The 23163-nt window shown below is 47.1% G+C and overlaps 1 long non-coding RNA gene across 3 annotated transcripts in view; it reads right to left on the reverse strand.

The window, feature by feature from the left end:
• Positions 1 to 23163, reverse strand: part of LOC121073596 — a 31647-nt gene that overhangs the window by 5684 nt on the left and 2800 nt on the right. For 2 of the 3 annotated variants that reach the window (XR_005821831.1, XR_005821830.1), the window contains exons 2-11: positions 15645 to 15790; positions 13730 to 13919; positions 13075 to 13323; positions 12671 to 12765; positions 11972 to 12053; positions 11260 to 11523; positions 8363 to 8504; positions 7785 to 7916; positions 6770 to 6933; positions 5461 to 5690 (exon numbers count right to left, since the gene is read on the reverse strand). This is a non-coding gene — a long non-coding RNA (uncharacterized LOC121073596). Of the gene's footprint in view, positions 1 to 2985; positions 3284 to 5460; positions 5691 to 6769; positions 6934 to 7784; positions 7917 to 8362; positions 8505 to 11259; positions 11524 to 11971; positions 12054 to 12527; positions 12636 to 12670; positions 12766 to 13074; positions 13324 to 13729; positions 13920 to 15644; positions 15791 to 23163 lie in introns of those variants that run through there. The other variant, XR_005821829.1, reaches the window with a different exon arrangement.

The following is a 23163-nucleotide window of genomic DNA, read 5'->3' on the forward strand; positions in this document are numbered from 1 at the left end:
CTTTGTGAGGCCATACGATGAATGACAGGTTAAATATTGTCCTCTTTGGGGTTCGAAAGTAGATCGTATTGCAGGAGGAGAAAGCTATGTCCTGCAGAACGGAGGGCAATAAGAAGTGTCATTCCCACTTCTCTTGCTGACGGAGAACTTCACAGCAGACTGAGGGATGTAAATATTCCTGCTTTACTTATCCAAGGCAAATCCATGGATTTCATAACAACTAATGGTTATGCAAAAGTGGCAGAATATGGCCACTATAAGAGTTACATACATTTAGGTGATCAAGGCTAGGAAACTTATGTTGAAGAGTTTTAAAAGAGCCAGCTCAGGAGCCATTTGGACCATTTAATGTTCACTTTAGTAAGAGCCTGCAAAGCTGTCAAAAAAGGAAAAAGCCAACATCATATCAATATACATACAGAGCGGGGTATAGCAAGGAAATCCACGGAGCTTAAGGAAACTGGCCTTATTGCTATTTTCTTTAAAGTCTGCTAAACAAAAGGAATAACAGATTTGTCATGCCACTAGTATTTCATGTCAACGTAGATGCTGGTACTTAGCACAGCTTCCCTTCAATACAACTAAAAAAGGATTTATAAATGTAGCTAACTGCCTGAGGACTCAGGGTACAAGGCAATCGCCCCCCTAACTATTTCTGGGGGGTGGTTAATCGCTGGATGGGACATCTTAAGAAAAGCAGGAGCAGTAAAACTTGGTGTCTGCAGCTGGTATGAGGTTTGGGTGGCCACTGACCCCAGGGAGGTGCCAGCGCACTACAAGGCAGTAAGGAGGGACCCAATTTTGTTCCCACGTGCCATCACATCACTGCTGAGTAAAGCATTATTTTAATATTGTATTCCCCATTGGTTCACTGCACGACTGGGAAGTGTTTTGTGGGATGATTTTGGTCACCCAGTGAGTAAGGCAGGCTCCTCCAGCCAGAACGGAGGAGGAAAGGTGCAGCTGGAGACCCATTTGCTGTAGCACAGCTACCAGAACTAGCAGAGAGAAATGGAAATATCCTCAAAGAATACCTAACCCTTCAATAAATAAGGAAAGCTGTTGTTGAGATGTAAAATAGCAAGGCGTTACGCACACGAGACCGAATTGTAGCAGAGTGCAGTAGGGCCAGAGGAACAGTTATCTCCAGCCACTCGCTCATTTCTTTGTGGAAATCACATCTGGTGCTGGCTCAAAGACACACAAGCCATGACAGCTCCCAACAGCATTAGAAACACAACCAATACATCAAAAAATTGTCAAAATGACAAAACTAGCAGGAGAAGAGAGGGGGAAATATGTTCTTTCCAAGGACCTCCATGGGGGATTTGCAGGAATTGGGTGTTAAAAAAAAAAAACAAAGAGCCAGCATTCTCCAAGACAACTATTTTTGTGTGTGATTCCTCACTTCCAAGCTGCTGGGGCTTTTCTGAACCAATGAATGCTGTCAGAAGGGAGAAGTGTCCACTACAGAGGACTCAGGACAGTACTGCAATGGGTTTTCTTCCAGCTAGAAACAAGTAGATCTAGTAGGAAAGCATCCCAGCTAAGGGAAGATTATTAATATCAAGAGCATCTTGATGCAGAGCATCTCATGCTAGTGAAGGATCAGCTTTTAATTGCAATGCTGCTTCCCTACAGCCCGCATTGTTCCCTTGCCAGATGCTTGGGGAGGGGGGACCCAAGGTCAGGCTGTCCCCCAAGCCACCAAGGAAGAACCGGGGAGCAGCTGCCCCATAGGAGGGGACATCGCTGGCGGAGATGGATGGCCAGCCGCGGGGCGGCACGGCAGCGTGATTGATTCTCCTCGTTAGCAGGGGTGGTTAAGTGGGACGGAAGGGTGGCCACGCTGCCAACGGTGGCCTGGGGATGAGGAGAGCAGTTTGTCTTGCTGAGGTTTGGTGTGAGCGGGGTGTTCCCAAGCATGACAGCAGGCAGGAGGAGCAGCAAGTCCTTGCTGCTTCTAGCATGGCGCTTACCACGTTTACAGCCGGGGCTACGTGCCACACCGCAGCATGGGACACTTCCATACTGCTGTCATCCCAAAATAAAGCATCCCCTGGAAACCCACTGCCTGCAACAACCTACCTGTTGGGACCAAAACTCATGGGGAAGCTTCAAAGGGGAAGGAGCAAGAAATTATTAAAAACTTCTCCACTTCCCACAGAAAATTCTCCTGCAATCACAGCATCGATGGTAGGTTAAAACTGGCTCGGACTTGGGGTTTGGTGGGGGAGAGTTTTTTTGGAAATCAGACAAAGGCACCAGCCATCACGCTGTGACACCCGCGGCGTGATGAATGTGCAAAGCAGTCGCCAAATGTGACAGCCGGGGGCCACGACAGCAATGAAATATGGGCACTGGTAAATCAGCACGGACAGGAGGAGGAGGGAGCACCAGAGGGCTACCAGCCCGGATTGCCCGCCAGGCAGGTCACCAGCCAGCTTGAGCTCCAGACTGCTTTGATTTTTCATTGCACCCCCAAAATTCAGCTTCATCTCTAGCTTTGAAGGCAAATAACCAGCAGCTTGACACCGCAGAGCTCCAGCGAGCCCTCTCCCTCCTCAAACATCCCCACAGCCAGGGGTTTCTCTGGAGAAACTCCACACCAGCTATTTTTCGTCCTGGCGTGCGGCCACGCTGGGCTCAGCCCCTTGCTCTGGGGTGGGGAAGCAGGCGTCTGCACGGGTAAATAATTGTGCATGTATATAGGCCAGCGCCGGCCCGCGGGGCTGGTGCAGGCACGTATGCATTTTTCTTGCCTCCTTAGGCAAGCTGGAAAATGTCACTTGCTCACTAGGCAATCGCTAAACATTTTGCTGCCCTAAGTGACCACCTGCTCTGCGTATGCCGGAGCAGGTTACAAGCACATGTCTAGCACTGAGAACGCTTTTTTTTTTTTTTTAAACGTTCACTTGATTTTTTAAAGCCACACAATGACTTAGGGCAGGAGCCCAAAACTGGGGCAAACATCCCTACCCACATACCCACCTCTGTTCTCCCCCTCTTTTTTTTTTTTTTTTATTTGCCCCAGCAAAGCCCACCATGCAGAGAAATACCTGCTGACGGCCAAGAAGCCACTGCACATCCCAAAACCAAAGCCTTGGCCAAGAAGATACATGGGGGGGTCCCTGAGTGGTCCTTATTCACACACGGGAGTCCCATATGTGCCACAGGGGCTGTTGCTTCTCCTTGTCCTGGCTCCTCCATCCATGGGGAGGAACACGAGCATCTGCTGGAGGAGGTAAATTCACAAGCAGGTGGCTTGCTGCTGAACCCCATGCTAATAAAAAATAAATGTGGTTAGGGGAGAGGGTTCACGGTGTGTATGGAGCAAGCGCCCCACGGTGAGCACGGGAGGAGACATCGAGTCCTTCCTGACCAGTGTGTGCTGAAGCAAGAGGAGGGGGATGAAAGGGATGAAGGGAGCAGGGAGACTTTGCACAAAAGTCTCTCCAGGTAGAAGGCAGCTGAAGATGCTTCAAAAGGGTCTGTGCTTCCCATCTCCTAGCAACAGATGCCAGCAAAAAAAGCCAAGGAAGATGGTCAGAAGACAGCTTTGCTTGAGAACAATTCTTTTTTTTTTTTTTTGGCCAAGTCTCACCCCAGGGGACTCCCATGCCTCCTCCTCGGGCTCCTTACGGACACCAACACTGCTGCCCTCACCCCAGCCAGGCTGCTGCTTGCCCCAGCAGCCCAGCTAACTGGTCTGTGTGCCTTCAGCCCTGCTCAGATCACCACTCATCGCAATTTAGCTCAGGTCAATAGGGCCACAATTTGGGCCACAGTCATCCATAGGTGGCCAAGAAGCTCCACAGGAAAAAAAAAAAAAAACAGTAATGATGTACAGGATGGTGCTTAGCTGGGGTAGAGCACTCTGCCTCTTGGGGTCTTCTGCTGCTGGCTACTTTGGACTCCATCTGGTTGCCAGCAACTGGATTTGTCCATGAGCAGCAAACAGGGCAATATCTACAGACCCCAAAGCATCTGGCACCAAAACATTTTAAGCCATCAGGAAATGGCTGGAGGACACCGTGCTCAGTGCTTTTAAAGGCTTGGGGGTAGGGGGAAACCTGTGTCCACAGGAAAATAACACCCTCCCCTCATGGCTGTATCAGTTACAGAAGATCCATTAAAAGGTTTTAGTAATGATCCCTTGTCAATAATCTGGATCTTTGAGTCCCACTGCTTTCGTGTCCTTATTCAAACCCTCCTGGGAGCAAAATGTCCCAGCACAAGGGACATACCACAGATATGACAGCAAAGGCGGGGGAAAGATAATAGAAAAAGAGATACTGAGCAGAGAAGAAAGATCAGAGGCAGCAATCCGTATGAACACAGACAGATCAGGAGTTTAAAAGGAGGTGATTCTTCACTCTACGCCTGTACAAATGATTTCCTTCCCTCTGCGGTTCCTCCCTCCCCTCTCCCCTGATGATTTGAAGGCTTTGGGAGCTGCAGTAGTGTGACTGTCTTTCCATGCAAGTCAGCCAAAAATTTAGCTAGGCAGGAGGAAAAACACTCTTTTTCCATCATCAGTGTTCAATAAAAAAGTTTTTTTTAAAAAATGAAGAAAAATCATGAAAGAGGCCAAGCTGGGAATCATTAAAAAACACAACCAAAAGATAAAAACAAAGACAGAAAGATGGAGTAGAAAAATATGCTCGGGCAACCCTTCCAGCTCTGAGCCAGCCTCCAACACTTCTCAGGTAATGTGAGGCCTTAAAACAGAGATGAATCTGTACGCTGCTGAGGTGGAGATGGACAAACAGGCTGGAAGGAGCCTCCTCCACACCAGGCAAGATCTCCTGATAATCCTTAGCAGAGAGCTAAGGAGGAAAGTTGGCCAACATGTTTGTTCAGTCTGTGGGTGATAAAGTGGGGGAAAGAGGGCTGTTGCTGGCTATGAGGCAGTTCTGTGAACACCAGTTGCCAGTCTGGCCCTGGCTTGCTAATCCAGACCTATACATCCATAACGCTTTGTCTGTCCCCACAGGACCTTTTGAGTGCTTGTATAGGGCCAGGGCTGTTTGAGGCAGATGCTTATGGGTCTTTTGCAACTTACCTGGGTGCATTTACCAGCCTGATAGCCCACATACAGGGTAGGCATGGACACAACGTCCGTGTCTGACACTAATCATTTCTGAACCTGTCAGCCCCTTCTAACCACATCTGAAAAGAAGAGGTCCCAGAAAACATCACTGGGTACTGCAAATTTCACCCTCCCTCATGAAAGCAGACAGTGGGACATTTGTCTGATTCAGAGGAAAAGCCAGCAATTAGGAGTTTGTCCCTCGTTAAACCCAGAGAAACCCCATGGGAGCAGCATGATGAGCCCAACCACAGGCGAGCAGCAGACTCTTCAGTCTTGCTGTGCACGGGATGACTTCTTCTCATTACATAAGGTATATGAGAAAGGGTGGAATGGAAGAAGCTATTCCTGATGCAATCAAAACTCACCAAGACACGACTGCAAGAACGCACATTTCCTGTCCTTCGACAACATTCCCAGCTCGCAGGAACAGGAAGGTTGTAGGATGAAGACTTGATTTTTTTTTTTTCCCCTCGAGACCTTCATCTTTCTTTGTCACCAAATGTTGCCTGGAGCCCATCCAAAGCTTTCCAGGAGCACAGCGTCTTGAGCATGCATGCCTTGCAGCTTTTCCATTCTTCTGACGTTGTAAAACTGTCTTGTAAAAGCAAAATTAAAGGCTTGAGTGCTGGCCACAAAGCCCTCACTGTGGGCATGTTTTCTGTTGTATGCAACTCCAAGAGAGAGGGGGAGGGGAGAAAAGGGTGGGCAGAACTATTGACATTAAACTTCTTTATAAATCTATTGAAGGTATTTTATCACTTCCCGACATTCGTCCATAAAAACCACTCAGCTACGTTTACAAATTATAAAATTAGTTTTATGTGCAAGGTCCAGCTAATGGCACAGCTAAATCTAGGGAGCAGGAAGATTAGATGCTTCTCACTTCTTCACGGCGGGATTTATCTCGCAGCATCCCTGCGCAGGGAGCAGCATCCACACTTTCCCTCCTGAGCCGAAGCTTTCAAAGGCCGAGAGATGTGACCACTGACTGGAGAGTTTTGGAGAAGTTGCATCTGTGGTGAGCAGAGCTGGGTGGCTCAGGAAAACATTTGTGGTCCACAAAGATTTAGCATTTGTGATAAATTAGGGAGCACAGAATTGGAGAATTTAAATCCCATGCAAGGCAATTTACATGCATGGGATGTAGGGAGGGGGAGGTGATATTAAGAACTTCATTCTCCCCGTTCTCATAAATTGGTTGTATGCCTCACACCGTGCTCTCAGCAGAGTATCACAGTGGTGGTAAGCAACCAACTGTGTTTGGACATTACAGGGGTGGCCTTTCACCAAGTACCTAGGCCATATGATACCTGGTAGCTGTTATTACATGAGCTTGGTTCCCTGCCATGATGTTCAGAGGAATACCGGGCAGCAGCGAGCAAGTCCCCAGTGGTCTCCCTTTTCTTGGCTCCAGCCCAAGGCCCCACCTAATCCATTTCTCTAGAAGAGTGCTAGAAGACCCATTACGGAGACAGAGCTAGCATAAATATTAATTCAGCACAGCACAGCTGCCGGGAAGGGAGGGGGGATACATCTCTGCCCTTCCTGCACAGGGCCAGATGCACTCCTTCCCAGCTCCGTGCTTCACCCCTGCTCGCCTCCCCTCCTCCCTGGTACCTCTCCAGACTCCCCAGGCACTACGTGGGGTGTAAAAAGAGGTTCAGCATTGCTTACCTGGTCCATGGGGATGCTGCCTGCTTCCCCGTGGCAGCCCAGTGCTTACGGCAGAGCAAGGTCACCTCCCGATGCATTTGGCCACTTGCTAATCCTCGCACTGCTGGGGATCAATGTTGCAGGGGGAGGAGGGGAAACAAACACAGCAGTTCCCCCAATTAAGGCTGGAGGAAGAAACAAAAGCTAATCAGCCTTGAGCACAGGGGACATAAGGGAACAAGCTTCTTCAAGGCATGTTCTCAGCTTTACTTCTCGGCTCCTTTAAAAAAAATCATCTCACTCTGTAGCATATTAATCACCACAAGACAGCCTCAGCAAGAGTTATCCATGTAGCTAGGCAGGGACTGGGGAGACACTTATAGCAGGATTATTACTTTTATAACCTTTACAGGAACAAGAGAGAACTACGTTAGACAAACTGCCCCACGCGCAGCCACCCGATTCATTTGTGCACGCTCCAGAAGGGCTGATGCTCTGGTTGTCACCACAAGAGCATCGCAGAACAGCACTGCTACCATGCATGGGTGGCTTTGGAGGCAGCTTTGACTTGGAGGGGGGCTTTGTAGCAGGCTTGGCTCCCCACAAGGGACACTCAGGACCAGACGCCACTCCGGGATTGCCCTGTGTCCCATGCATGCGTGATGCACAAGGCAAAGCAGCACGTGCAGCAGGATGCTCACAGCCTCCCTACTACTCCCGCTGGGTTTTCCTCTCCAAAGGAGTCAGGAAGCCTACCTGAGCACAGGCACAAGCCTTCCAAAGGCTCAGGTTATTGCACACCAAGGAAAGAGCCTGCAATAAACAGAGCCCTCCCCTAACACCACCCTCATCTGACCGCAGCTCCCCGCACAAGCATCCCTTGAGCAAATAAAAACCCTTCTACACCTCTTCTCCCTGCCCTCATACAGACAGTAGTTGTGCTGGGAGCAGCTTCACCCCACCAGTGCTTCCCCTGGTCCACTAGCTGCAGCCTGGAACTGCTTCAAAACTCAACTGGGGAAAACAAAATGGTTACCTCCAGTCTTCGCTGCGACAAGCCAAGCCTTGCAGCAGAAGTTTCCATTTCCCTGATTTCCTTTGCCCCTGAACTTGCATTTTGCACCCTCCGGAGCCATCTCCCATCTCGCAGAGCTCCGTGGATGACATCCTGATTTACAGACGTATAAAGGAGGCTTTGTTTGCAAGATAAGGGCCACAAAACGCAAATAAAAAGCCCCAAATAGCTCAAGATCAACAGAGTCCGTATCTATCCTTTCAAAGGCATCCAGGCTGCAAAGCTCGCTGTCCTATCTATAAGCAAGGTTTTGTTTGGAACATCAAATATGATACTAAAAGCATCTTCTGCGTGAAAACAACATGCATATGAGTTTGTTTATGTTATAACTTTAATCTCTCCAATAACAGGTCTTTAAAGCTTATTTCAGGCTGAAAAAATATTACTGAGAATGAATCAAGGCCTTAAGAGGCTGATAAGCAGCAGGGAATCATTGCAGGGTGTACTCCTGATTTAATTAAAGCTTAAAGATACTCCCAGCAACAAAATCCATTCACCCATCAAAACGATGAAAAGACTGCGAGTTCCCTTAAACTCACCTGTCCAACTCATGAATCTACTGGCCGGGAGCAGACCATGGGGGCACAGAGCACACCACCTACTTCAGAGTTGGGTTTTTTTCTTGCTCAGCAGGGAGGTGGGTCATTCCGAGGCAAGCAAACTTTGCTTTTTTTCTTCTTTCTAAACAAAATTAAAAGCAGAGAGAAAAAGAAAAAAAGGTTCACTGGGGGAGGGTGATTTTTTTTTTTAAGGTTAGTATTCAAAACAAGGACTCAATCCATTTCAGAAACGTGCGAAGAAGTGGTTTGTTTATTTTAAATTGCTACTTTCTGCTTTATTTCCTGTGTTGAGTTTGAGACAAATAACGTCAGCTGACCTGAAACCATATTTTTCAACAAATGCACTATGCACGTTCAAAAAAAGCTTGGTTTTTTAGCCTTAATTTATGCAAAACCGCTAATTTTAAGTTGTTGGCTTTCTGCTACAGATAAACAGACTGAACAAAGGGCTGGATAAAGATGACTCTCACCATGTACTAAAAGGGCGACAGAAAGAAAAAACATAAGACTCTATATCAGAAAAGGAAAAATATCAAGTGAGTACAGACAAACTACTAGAAATATATACAGACAGGGAGCACCAGCATCAACGCTTGCACATTTGCACTCCCAACTCCCCTTTCACTCTTAGGTTTCATGTATCATGGCATTACATACAAACTCCCCGTGAAAGCCTCAAATTAAGCAGCCTAATATTACCTGGAATGGCTTGGAGTGACCTCAAGAACAAGCTCTCTTCGCTTGGAACCAGTGGTTGAATTTTTCTTGCAGAGGAGCATTTCATCCCCTGGGTAACCCTCTGCAGGGCCTCGGGGACGGGTGCTCCATTTACTCATTAAATAATCTGACTCATGAACACATCAGAAAAACTTGCATTGTGGCCTTTAACAGTTTACTCTATAAAGGCGAAGTTTGTCGAAGAAATCATTTTGTGCAAAGCATTCATGCAGCATTAGTCATGTTTGTCCCTTCCTCCAAGCCTCGCAGAGACAGCTCCAATAATTTTTATTATTTCCTTGCCTTCCCGTGCACCCTCATCTATCTCGACCGAGTGAACTTGCAACTTTATCTCATCTTCCTGCAGCGGCAGATCAAGACAGAACTGCTTGCCCTGGCCAAGAGAAATGGTTTTAAATATTATTTCATCTTTTTTTCCGCTGCAGACAACCTAAATGCCACTAATACCCCAGTCTGGGCCTGGCTGTTGGCTTCAGAGGGGTCCAACCACCAAGGAATAATGAGCATGGGACGGGACTGGAAGTGCAACCTTATTGATTTACTCACCTCCATGGCTTTTATTGGGTAACTAGACTAGCCTCTTTCCCTCTGCTGTTTTTAAACCAGCCAAAACTGCCTATGGGCATCTCTCATGTCTACGCATTTCTTTCAGCCACATGCAAAGCAGGGCACTGCAAAAAGATAAGTACGATAAAATGCCCTTAAAGGTAACCTTAAAGATGATCAGCCTTGCACACTTCTGGGCCTGTGAGCACACCCCACCTGGGTTACATCTTAGGTGAGAAGCCAGTTTTTTAAGGATCTTCTCTATGCAAGAGAGAAGTATCCTAAACAATCTGGGTTTTATTTACTTTATTTTTTTCCAGAAACTCAGCAGAATTTTAGAAGGATCTGCACATTTATATCTGGCTGCTGAGCAGGAAAAGCTGTTCCTGAGCATCTCCACTGATATTTTCTTCTGACATAAATATGAATTAAGGTACGGCCAAGTGTGATCTTCACAGGAAAAAGTGTAGATACATCAATGTGACCCATTAAAGCATCTTAAATACCAGTGATGTTTCATTATGCAAGTTACTTTCCTTCCTGATGTAGAATTTATTCAATATATTGAGGTAAAAAAAAAGGTCTCCAGGAAGGCACTGCCTGTGCATCACATTAATAAAAGGAGACAAAGCAAGGGATGGGCTAGACACATTGGAAGAGGAGTCTCCATTTATCCAAGCCTGCTGGATGAATTAAACGCCCTTTCTGAAGGGCACGTAGGCCAAAGGGGAAAAACCTTAATTAGCAAAAGTCAGAAAGAGCAAGGACATCCTTATCCCATGCAGCAACCAGATCATGCTGTGCAAAATATGAAAAACAGATAAAATACTATGCCTGCCTGAAGATGCTCAGAAACCCAAGAAATTCAAGGACTAACGAGCTGCAGTGCTTTCCCCCCATCTCCGAGATTGCAACCTGCATCGCACTTGGTCAGGGAGCTTATAGGATCACCTACAGCAGTTTTAGGGGACGCTATAGGTCAGAGGATGTGTGTTTACAAAAAGGATGGCTCAAATGCAACAGTGCTCTCATGCCCCAGCAGTGACAGGACCCGAGACACAAGGAGCCACTGGTTGTGGCTGTTTCTTCCAGTTTCTGCTCGTGACTCAGCCATGACCTCAAATGCCACTGCCTAATTAGCTTGTAGGTTTGTGACTGCTTTAATACCTCTGCTCCACTGCAAAGCAAGAAACAGCATGTGGAGCTGCAAGTTGGGTTTCTGTGCAGAAGAGATGGTGGAGAGCTCCCCAGAGCATCGCCGCTCGCTCCCTTCCCCATCCCTTGCTCAGAGAGCAGGGCCGGAAAGCTGTGAGGCTCTTCAAGCTCAGGGGAGATGGGACTTCACAAGCCCTAAAAAAGTCTCTTCCTTTATTTTACATTTTCCCTCTGCCAACCCAAATAACCCAAATCCGGGTTTATAAACATTTTGCTGTGAGTTGAGTCTAGAGGGATTCCCCCCCCCCCCCCCCCCCCTCACACCTATGTGATTCAATTAGAAAAAAAAAAAAGCTGTCTGGAACAAGAGGAGCTTGTGCTATGGAAAGAAAAAACACTCAAACACAAGACTGATGGAAGTGAGCACGTACACTTACCAGCTTTTCTCCCTCGCAGACAACACAGTGCTGAAGACACATGTCTATCGGAGGCAGCTGGTCCTGAGCCACGCTGGGTCACCACCCCACACACAATCCTGAAGGCTAATTTCAGAGTTGAAGAAAAAAGAGCTGGCTCCTGCGGGTATCTCTGATGCTGTGGATAGCAGCGTGATCCCCAGGGAATCGCACCTTGAATCACTCAGAGGGGCTGGGCAGCTTGCGGGCCACTGCTGCAAGGTGAGATGCTGCACGTCTTCCATTCTGCTAATTCATAGTATTGACAAAACACAAAACATTAAACGCCAAAGAATAAAGTGCTCTCTTTTAAGAAACTGATTCATAAAGGTTAGGAGAGGTTCCCTTGGCATGCAGAACAGGTCAGGCAAAAAGTCTTCAGCATCAGGTGGGTTTTGTGTTGGAGAGTGAGGATTGCCTTCCCTCTCCTCCCCCTGCAGGCTCCTGCCTGCAGGGCTTTGCGCGGTGCCTGCCCCAAGGCTTGGGGGAACATTTTGGGTTGGAAGGGGTCTTGGGATGTGATGGTGACAATTCCCTTGCATAGGACCTAAAATGAGGCCAACACAGGTTCAGGATCCAGGGCACAAATGCCCCGCACCGTCATGCTCCTCTTCCTACCATCACCCACTGGGAAATGGGAAATTGCTAGCCAGGAGGAAAGAGCAGAGGGAACCAAGACCAAGTCGAAGCCTACCTTTTTCCCCAAAAAATTTCCAGTTGGGTCAGCTTCTATATTCTCTGTATCTTCCTTCCAATTTTCTGAGTTCTTCATGCACCTAATTAATGATTCAGATCATTAACGTTTTTGGAACAAATTCTCTTCCCATCCATAAAGCAGCCGTGCCAATTCTTAGCCCTAATTTTAAACAACATATTTTGTTTAAGCTTTCCACACAGAAAACAGCTCGAGACCAAAGATCTTCCTGTCTCTTCACAAGACAATCATTCAGAGCGCTATCAGCGAATCTTAACGCACCTTCATCTACAAGGATTTCTCCCAGCACTGCCACACAGTCCACCCACCTACAGATGCATGCAGGACTACAATCGATACATGTTAATTAAGCTGTAGCCCACTCCAATTAAAATTATAGGATCTGAAGGACATTTATTTTTGTCAGTAAATTAATTTAAGCATTCATTAATTTTAACTTTAATTTCTGAACTATATATCACTTTAATTATAAATAATTCCTCTCATTACAGGGGAAACATATGGAACAGAAAGATAAAATGGAAGAGACTTAGACCCAGTGAGGAATGTGTTCTCCAGCACTTCCTTCTCTTTCGGCACATCAGCAACCCCATTTATGTCAGCAAACTGGGCTCTTCTGAAAATTTGGCTGGCGAGTGCAGCGCTGAAATAAGAACAGAGATTCTTTGAGTATCTCACCTCCTTCTCTGCTGGGAACATGAAAGCTTGGCTGTGAAATCTCGGTGTTTTAGAATAGCTGAAACTTTGTGCGTGCTACCAAAATAAACACTTTCCTGTGGAAATAAAAATATTACTGTGTTAACGGTTTGTTGTTTGAGGGGGGAGGGTTATTTCTACAGAACAAGGCAGGTTGTTTGATAGCTTACCTGTTTTTTTACCTCATTTTGTAAAGTGAGGGTTGTGCAGCGTCCCGCACTGTTAAACCCTCCCTGCCTTGGGAGTTAGGGCAGTTGGTTAAATGTGGAGCAGATCACTATTTTGGGCCTTCTTTTCCCAGCAGATGCTGGGTGGCAGACAACCCAGGCTGTCCAAACACAGCTTTTAACCCACTCTTCATCCCGAGGGACTGCCCAGCTGCTCACCTATCAGCATCCCTCGAGCTTTCTCTGCTCCACCTCAGCGCAGAATTAAGCAAGCATCCCACAGCCTCTTCCTCCTGTACAAAGCAGAACACAGCGTCTGGCACCCTAAAACGTCTCTCCCCGGGATCACAAGCTCTTCACCCCGCCAAGCACATCCATGCAGCGCTTCCTGTAGCTGGGATGCTGTATAAATAGCAGCGCTGCCTACTGAGACTCCTCCACGCAGACATCTTGTACCCTGCCTGGGACCTGTCAAATGCCAAAAATCAAAATAGATTAGCTGAATAAATTATTCAATGAAGAGTGCCGTCACTCCTCAAGCACTGTGCCGGACTGGTAATAATTGATCAGCTTCGCAGCCGATGGTGGTAAACAAACAGCAAAACAAAACTGTTCAGCAAATAGACTACCTGACAAAAAAAGAGCTAGAAAAGCACCAGATCTCGGCCTCTGGGGAGCTTGAGACCTGCAGTGCAATTACTAGAAGGATCATCCCATGAAACAAGGACTTGCCGTCTTCCCGGCCCAGTTTTACAGCTGTCATTGTAAACTGTCGCTCGTGCATTTTTAGGGCATCAAATCAACTACAAACTGAGGAGCGTGTCACCCTCCCACAATGCCAAAATTAGCCATAATGCCTTCCCGAGATCCGTACCCTTCCTTCCCCTTGGAGAACCATCCATCCCTAGCAGGGCAGCTTTGCTGAAGTTGGAGGGATTCCTCCTGCGAGCAGCAGCCCAGCAGTCTGCACTTCCGGCTACCTGGACAAAAGCATGCAGGAGATAACCCAGAGCAGGTGGAGGGAGATCAGCAGCGTGGAAAACTTCAGCAGGAACATGCAGCAGCTACGTAACAGAGAAGGTTCAGTCAAAAAGTGGGGCAGCAAAAGAGGAACTATGCAAAACATGACTGGTAATTTTCTGTTTCTTCACTAGTGAAGAGATTTGAGCATTTAAAAAAGCCTTTCCCTCCATATATCCATCAGCTCTCCTTCTACCCAACTGTGCTGCTGAATTCCCATATTTATGACATCAGTGCATGTTGCTATAGAGATAATTAATTAACACAACATAATAAATTCAGCCATTTTATTACTTTGCAGGTTGACGTAGGATTGGAAATAGATGGGTGGGTAGAAAAACCTTACTTCTAAAAAGCAATATCTTTAATGATCCTCCGAGCACTGAGTGAGACAGTTGGGCCTGAACATCATTTCTATGGTACACGAAATGTGCTGCATTTGGTGTAATCACAGTCATTAGGCGCCCAGGGGAGAATTAGAAAAATAGCAATACAGATGAATGAAGGTTCAGCCGAACGACTGCAGGTGGGGAAAAAGTTCCCTGAGCATCCAGCAAAAAAACTCTCAGCAAAATGCACCAGCTCACAAGGCACTAGGCTGAAGATGCTGCGAGCTGTGATGTCCTCGGGGCTAACCCTGGGAGTCCCTACGTGCCAGTCACCCCAAAATTCATCTTTCCAGGGGCAGCTCCTCCTCGTGAGACTTTCTGAGCAAGCAAAGGAGGCTGAGAAAGCTCTCAGCACCCAGAGGACTCAGCCATGAACCAGGGGCCTTCCAGGTGCTGATGAAGGGAGGTATTCCTGCCAGACCAGGAACTTTCACCTCTCTCCTTCACAGCTGCCTCCTGGCTGTCAGCGTGGCCTTTACTGATGCCCTCGTCAACTGTGACTTGTCAGCACTTGCAAGGAAGATGACTCTTTAACGATGGACGTAACTCCACCAAGGAGCTTGCCTTCCTACCAAGAACCAGGGCAAAAAAACACACCGATGGTGTTGAGCACTCAAGTAGGTGCCACACTTAGAGTTTGATCTAACTCAGCCCTTGGTGTTAATTTAGAAAATTAAAATCCGTCCCCTTTTCAAGCAGGGCCTTCCTTTATTACTTGTCCCGCTAATTACAATCTTTTTGTACTTTTCAGTTCAGGGTCTCTGCCTTCTGAGGTTAGAAAGAAGAAAGCAGCACAGACAAAATTAGGTCACTTAACCCTCAGGATGCTACCATTTGTTAGCAAAGGTTGCTCTACACGCAATGAAGCAAAGGAGAAAGTGCTTCAAGAGAGACACATGCAGAATAAATGAGCAAAAGACTGTTTTCAGACAAAAGTGACATCATCGAGCAGCGCTTGCCCTCCATAACCACGAGAGCTTTGTCACGTCGTAATGTTTTCATGGCAAGCTTCACTCTCATGCCAGAAGTGACAGCATCTGCGCTTCTTACAGCACTGCCCACTGAAAAGCAACCAACCGAGCTAGACAAAAAAAATCAGAGGCATTTAACAGAGAAATCAGGAGGCCAGAATACTGTTGTCCAATTATAAGCTGTCTCCGCAATATGTTATTTCGATAAATGTATGGGAAAGCGTGCGGCTTTTATACTGCATTCATGTAAAACACATGTGAGGAAAATTACAACAAAAACTACCCAAGTATTAAACGTATTATGATCTGTTTGGAGACTTCAGCATCAGCTACCAATTCTTTAGAGGCTCAGCTACTTTCAATAGGGTAAATTGCACGGAGTCATTAAAATCCAGAGCTTATTGCATACCATCTGCAGGCAGAGATAGTTTCTCTATTCCCAAGTCACAGTTGCTTTCCTGGCAGGCTGCTGCTTTGACCTGTTGCAAGATTTCTTTACGTCTGCCTGCAACACACTCCCCAAGGAGACGGGTCCACCTTTAGGGGTCAGCTTAGCTGCAGAAACAGAGGGGTTATGAGACAATTTGAATGGCAGGACCCAAGCCACCAAAATATTTGCTTGATCCACACCCAAAAAAAAAGAGAGCAAAACCCACTCTTGCAGCAAGCAGCTGCTGCTGCACAGGTTTGTAACCAGAATAAAGAGAAGACTTTTCCCTAAACCCAGACGACAACCCAACCCAGAGAGCAGAGGCAAGAAATCATCTATGGTGAGAGTAACAATGGGCAATTTAGCTTGATTATATCCTTGCAGATCTTCCTATTTATAATAGTTTGCATTATTTTGAATGCAAACTGTGGGTTTTTTTTCCTGTGCATCAGCTTTCGCAACCAAAAGTTGTCATTAGCTCCTGATTAAAAAGGCTTTAAATAAAGAGTAGAAACAAGTCCAAACAGAGTGCTGCTGCATCCCTGTCCTGCTGTATCAGGCTGACTGCTGCAAATGTCAGATTTATTTACTGCTTGGAGCCCACTAAGCTCTTCTCTTGTAGAAGAGGTAGAATTGGGAATACTGGGCCAGGTGGGAGAAAAAAAAAACAGAGGAGAAAAGAGGTAAATAAATAAGCAGCACCCATGTGTCCACAAGGATACTGGTCCTGGTGCTTCACGCTAACAACATGCATGCAAGTCTGCACACAGATGCAGCAAACAAATTAAATAAGCTTCGCTAGCGAGAGCCTGACCTTTTCTATCTTCCCCCCAGCAGAAATCAAGCTCCAACGGGGACCAAAAAGAGGGTTAGAAATAGCAAAGATAATAAAGTCAGCCATCAGAAGCACAGGAGATTGAAGGGAGAAGACAGGCAGGCGAAAGGACGACCTGAGGAAAACCTAAAATATTGCAAGTCATTCTCTGACGCCAAAATACAGAGACATAATCTATCCCACTGAAATACTGGCGGTGGGGAATGCGCCCAGGTGAGGCCAGGAGCTCTGTTTTGATGCTCAAAGCAGGAGCCCGCTCTACTTTATACATCAAACCGCTCCTTTTGGCGCACGTTTGCCGTGTTATTTTTTAGTGGAACAAAATTCCCCTCTAGCAAGGTACAGTCAAGACACCAAACAAGATTACTTGGAGTTTTTCCTCCCTCAATGTCACCTGCACCCATTATTTCAAGCCACGGGTTCCTAACCCCAGCGCCGGCCAAGCCACAGCCTTTAGGGGATGTCCGCACTTAGCCAATGCCAAGCTGGACAAGCACAGGGCTCTGCCCGGATTATTCTGCCCTTGCTTAGTTATCCAGGAAATGATAACAGCAGGATCTGAGTCTGAGATAACACCCTGCTCTGGGGATGTACCAGCTTGGTTCGTTTGGTGTGTGGCAGGAACCAACTTTTATAGATGCATTTTGTAGTCAACATGATGGAAAAATGGATAAAGAAGATGGGACGCTCTGCTTCTGCATCCTTCCTGACCGGGCAGGCCAAGAGCTTGCTGGTGAGACAAAAAAAAAAATGCTGCTCAGAGAAACTCACAACCACTGTGCCCTCCTGCACTGTTCTGGGTTGCCTTTCCATCCCAAACACTTTTCCTGCAACCTGGAAGCTCAGGGATATCGAAGGGCAGCTGAAGGCAGACTGGGTTTCCCCCACTCGTGCTGCACCGGGCTCCTCACGGCACAGCGGGGAGCTGAAAAGGCCAGCTTCAATAAATGCAGAGCAATTCCATTCAGTGCCACCTTTTAAATGCAACTCTTAATTAACTCTACTGGGGCTGCTTCTGCTGTAACCGCTTGTGTTTTCCTGACCTGGGTGGCATGGAAACACTTCCTCCCTCGGCACGGAGGGCCCATGGCTTTCCCTCCCGTGCAGGCTCTGGCTGGCATTATGTTAACCAGAGCCCAGCCCCAAACAGAAAGAGCTTTTCCTTTAGAAACCTACAACCACACAGTAGGATTTTTACTGCTCAGGCTTTCCTTGCTTGGACTCTGACCCAGGACCCTGGTAGGGCTGTGGTACTCGATAGGAAGAGGAGAAACCAAGGCGTTTCCCCCACCAGATCCAACATTCAGAGTCGGAGATGCTGAACTCTACAAAACCAGAGAAAGCAAGTAATGCAAAAGCAAGGGGGGCGGGAGGGTACAACCAAAACCAGATGTTTGTAGGCAGCTGGCATCTCCGCTTCTCCCAAGATGCTGATGAACACGAACACTGTGGCTTGACAGACCCCCATCAGCCGCCCTCTTCCTGCGAGCAGAAAACTCAAATCAGCTCTGCTGGATTTAATCATCTTCTCCCCTTAAATAATAAACTAGGGGGAGGAGAGGAAATGGATTTATTCATGTCACTAACTGTCCAAAAAAAATGTTTACTGCACTAAAATAACCTGGGCTCTTGAACAGTGGGGAAAAAGTGAAAACACCAAGGGGAGAGGGAGTTGCGAGAACATCAGCTCCATGCACACAGGGGATGGGCTTGCCCAGGTAGCCATCAAGATGGGGCACATGTGAGGTCTTCCAGTAGGTATCCACAGGAAAACTGAGGAGAGCAGAGCAGCAGGGAAGGGAGAGAGCCTTGGTTGACTTAGCTCAGCTGTCTGAGCTGAGCTGGGCTGCTTGGGCAGAGCTGAGACCATACATTTTTTAAGCAGCCTTGTCGGATCCACGCCAAGCCCCGGCGCTAGCTCAGTTTGCCCAGCAGCTCCTCGCCCGCTGCCTGCAAAGGTGCTCCTCCCGCCACAGGGAGGTCAGAGGAGGCAGAAGGCCCTGGAATAACCACAAAAATTCAACGTATCAGGAAAAACAAAGGCTTTGGAGCATTAGTGAAACACCTCCAGCTTTGCCACATGAGACAGAGCTCCTGCGACAGGGCATCCAAGGGGCCCACAGCACAAATATTTAAGCAAACCAGCAGAAGTCCATCAACGGCTAGTAAACCCAAAGTTACAGATTAACTTCCAGCTCAGGAAGCCCTGGAGCTGCAAAATGCCCCTAGACTGGAAAACAGTGAGACAGGGGCACTCTTTCCAGAGCGGACACACCATATCCTTCCAGGATGAAGAACGACTTGGGATGAGAACATCCCAGCCCCTCTACAATTCATTGCAGCCTCCACCTGCAACCCAACCTGCCTTTCTCTCCCACAAGCTTCCAGCCTTTCACACTGCCCCCACCACACCTGGAGTCCTGTGCAGACCTACTTTTTGGTGTTTTGAGCACGTTCCCAACCTTGTGGAGCTCCCCTGAGCTTAGCTGTTATTTCTCAGCCTGGGAGACACTCTGCTGGTGGGATCTAACAGCACAGCTGAGGTACAGCAGGAGCCCAACCGGTGGCTCTCATCTCCAGGTTGAGCTTCAGAGGCAACAGCCACCTGCAGTCAAAGAAGTCAACAGGAGTTAGCCACCACCAGAGCAGCCCGCCCTGATTTTTCTCACTGTCCTTGTGTACCTCTGGGCTGCCCAAGAGGCCTCCCTAGATAAATCACTGTAAAGCCACGGTGAGGACAGCCTTATCGTGGGTAACGTTGATAGAGCTGAATCCAGTAACAAATTGTTCTCCTGCTACAGGCTGTGCCTTCCATCACCATCCTTCGGGGACAAGCCATGGAACAAGATGTCCTCCTATCAGAATTAAATCAGGACATCCATTGCTGCATAATATCATTTGGATCACAGAAGGGGAGTACCAGAGGTGGCCAAACTGCCACAGTTAGCAAGAGCTGATGACAGCGAGGACGCCGGGCATGCCGGATGCTCTGTCCAGGCAGCTGCACGCACAGGCATAGAGAGCACAGGGAACCACAGGGAAAGCAATTACTCTGTGACAACCCGTACCTCCTAACTTATTGCAGCAGCAGGATGTCGTTCCAGCTCCACCTGCAGGAATTTCTGCCAGCGAGAAAGCCTTGAAGGTTGGATGGGAAAGGTATTGCTCCAGGGAGGCGAGCGAAACGAGGAGGCTGAGGTTGGTGGGGAGGAGAAGCAGGCTATGAGGTGGAAAAGCAGGGAAGGACGTGAGCCTTGGGGCTGCACAGAAATATTATTAAATAGCTTAGAGAAGCAAGAGGTATGGGCTTCTCCATATCATCTTGCAGGCAAACACTGCATGCAGCTTCCCAAGACTGCCTACTAGCAACCTGCATTATTCTGTGCTCCAACCTCTCTGCATGGATCAGCAGATGAAGTTTCCAGAAGGAACATTTGCTGAAACTGAATTTTACAGGAATATTAGGGAGCATTTGCAAAATGAAATCTGAATTGACAGATGGGAACATTCACGATACAAATTCCTCCTCTAAAGCAGGGAACAGGCAATTGGTATGTCCTTGCAACATTAACCACCGCATCAGTTACAGGTTTTGAATATCAGAAACTTAAGAGTGCTTTGAAAACTACAAGCAAAAAATACTGTCTAGCAAATAATTAGACATAAGAAAACAGGTCATCTCTGAAACATTTCACCCAGAGATCACAAACAGACGTGGTCCATGCCCAAATACACCAGCAATGGTCCGGAGGAATGAACTTGCTGCAGAAAGGGCTTACCTGGCTCTCCCTGACCATCTGGAGCCACCTTCCCTTACTTCCCAGAGGAGAAGCCAGACTAGAATTCATTGCCCAAAGCAGTTTCCATGTCAAAAAAGCAGAGGCAGCTCCGGGAGAAGCACGTTTCCACGGCATCATCTTCAAGGCTCCTCAGAGGCACTAGATAAGCATTTGGCTTCCAACTGAAGACAAAGCCCAGAGGTAAGGGGTGCGAGGGTGAGGGTAAATTAGGTCTCTGCGATGCTTCAAGCAACCTGCCATGATCTAGGCATCGAGCTCAGACTAAAAGCAGCAACACACCCGGTTTCATAAGTAACACATCCTATTAGACGAGGAACACTTAAAAGGTACAAAATAGACCTTCAGTGCTTTCCCAAGAATAAAAACCCTCAAACAGACAAGATTTCAGGAAAAAAAACACCTTAAAATCTGCACAATTAGAAAATACAGATTTAAAAGTTATCCATGCAGCACCAAAGAAGTGTATCGGCACATTACAGCTCCCAGGAGAAAGCCCCGCAGACCCGAGACAGCACAACAGGACCTACGGACAAGAGCCAGGAGAGTTCGCAGCATGGATCGCCAGTCCCAGAGCAAGCGTGAGGCATGGGGAGAGGCAGCAAATGAGCTACATGCAAGAAACAAAGAGGACGGTGACCTTGAGCTGAGGACACAAGCGTAATAGATCTATAAAGGTGCCAATCTCCTACTTATAAGGTGGTTAAATACCTGCACAGCTACCCAGGAAGCCATGCAGAGAAATCCTGCACCAAGCTCCTGAGAAATCTCCATACCAGCAACTTCCCTGCTCTGGCCCAGGATCAGTGCGCTGCAAAGCTGTGCTGAACACCTCTTTTCCTCTCCATATCTAACAATAGAAGGCCTAAACGCTGTGCATTTTATCTGAATTATCAGCATTTACCGGGCCTGCCTTTACCTATGCAGACAGCAGTCCCTAGGAAAAAAAAAAAAAAAAAAGAAACTCCACACAGCTTATTCAAAGGCTGAAATGTCTCACAGCCCCGGTTGTTACCGAGTGATTTTCTTGCATCTCTCTTCAAACAGAAAAGCAGCACGGGAAGAACTAGAGATCTAAACTGGCAGCCAGGCTGACCAAGAAAAATGTTCGGTGGAAAAGCAAAAGAGGGAGGGCCAGGGCAGTACATGCTGAGCACCACCAGTGGCAGCCTCTGTGTGAGCAGCTCGAAATTGAACCATTTTTACCAGATTTGTAAAACAAATTTAGGCTTGTAGAAGACTCCAGAGAATACTGGTGACTCAGGGTTAGAAATGAGCCTTTTACCCTGCGCTGGGGTTTTATGTACGTAACACTCAGGCGCGCGTCCCGGTGGCAGGGGCTGAACAAAGGGGATTCCCACAGGTGTCACAAGAGCCTGTACCAAGCCACTCCTGCTGCAGCCACCTCCAAAAGCCCTTGGGGATCCAACAGGGAGCACCAGGCATGGACATAAGTCCAAATTCAAGCTGCCTGCCTTCCCAGGGCTGCCCTACCCAAGCAAGCACACATCTTTAGGAAGCATCAATTAAAACCAGCAGGAGTGGAGGAGAAGGTGCAATTCCACCCCATGTCAGACTTCTCCATCCAAAGGCACTTTTCTTTTTTGGATCAGTACCTTCTGCCTGTGAGCAATGATAAAACTACTGATTAAACTTTAAAGGGGGACTACCTTTGAACCAAAGGAGAGGCACAGCAGGGAAGGGATGCATTATTTAAAAGAGGGTTTGTGTTTTTCCACCCCAGCAGCCACCGTGACATTGCCAGGCAAAGCACGGGGCTGCAGAGTCAAAATCCAAGTGCCCAGAGATGAACGTTACATGGTAATGTAGGGTTAAATAATCCATTTACTGCTTCTTCTGATTGTAACCTTAACAAAGTACAAGTTTTACAGATAATATTTGGGAGAACAGCAATGTTTTTTTTTATGACATGCCAGGAATCTGCAGGAGAATAAGTCTCACCTAAGTTTACTTCTTCCATCAGGGGACTAAATAGATTTTTCACATAAAATTACCTATCACATGGTGCCTATAAAAAGATGCAGCTGTAAATGCCCCAGTTTCAACCCCACAGCTGAGAGTTAGCATCACAAGGAGCACAAAATTCCTGCAGCAAAATGGCTAACTGCAAGAGACTCTACACCTGTCCGGAAAGCTCTTCCTTCGCTGCATATGCTCCAGCCAAATACTCGACTGGGGCTGTGCTGCCAACATGCAGCATGTGCTGCAGGCAGCGTGTCTATCATTTAAACTCGTTATTTCTCACTTTTTTTTTCTTCTAAATTCGAAGAAGAATTAACCTTTGAAAAAAAACAAGGCACCTCCTGCAGTGCTGACACAATAGTGTTTCACTTACAAGCAAATGGTAGTTGAACTTAAACATCAGATTTTCATTTATCAGCATTAACCCAGCTTCCCCTCCTCACTTTGCTCTCAGAGGCATTTTTCTCATTTATTTTTAAGCGTGCGCGTACAGCCACTTTTGTTCCTTTCATTTTGAGAGCTACTCCCCAGATTGCCCCCTGAACTCCTCTGACCTACTAGCTGTCCCCTGCGACACAGCTGCCTGTTGTAGGCAACGGTATGAAAAAAAACAGAATCAGACTTCTGAAAAGGCTCCCATTCAGGGAAATCTATTATCATTAATGGCAAACCTCCCAGAATCTGTTCTTCATTTCTTTTTCATTTTAAAATGTCAATGCATGTTGTCAGAATGCAATTGTTTTCCTTAATCATCTGTAGCAGTGAAGTAGAAAGCACTCATCTTTGTGGTGTGGAAAAGTCACTTGCTTTGTTCATATCACAACAGCTTCGAGAGGATGCTTTCTAGGCTGATTTTGCCCTCGAGAATGGAGGCTTCCACACT

The sequence above is a fragment of the Cygnus olor genome, chromosome 7 (assembly GCF_009769625.2).
Source record: "Cygnus olor isolate bCygOlo1 chromosome 7, bCygOlo1.pri.v2, whole genome shotgun sequence".
Lineage (NCBI taxonomy): Eukaryota > Metazoa > Chordata > Aves > Anseriformes > Anatidae > Cygnus > Cygnus olor.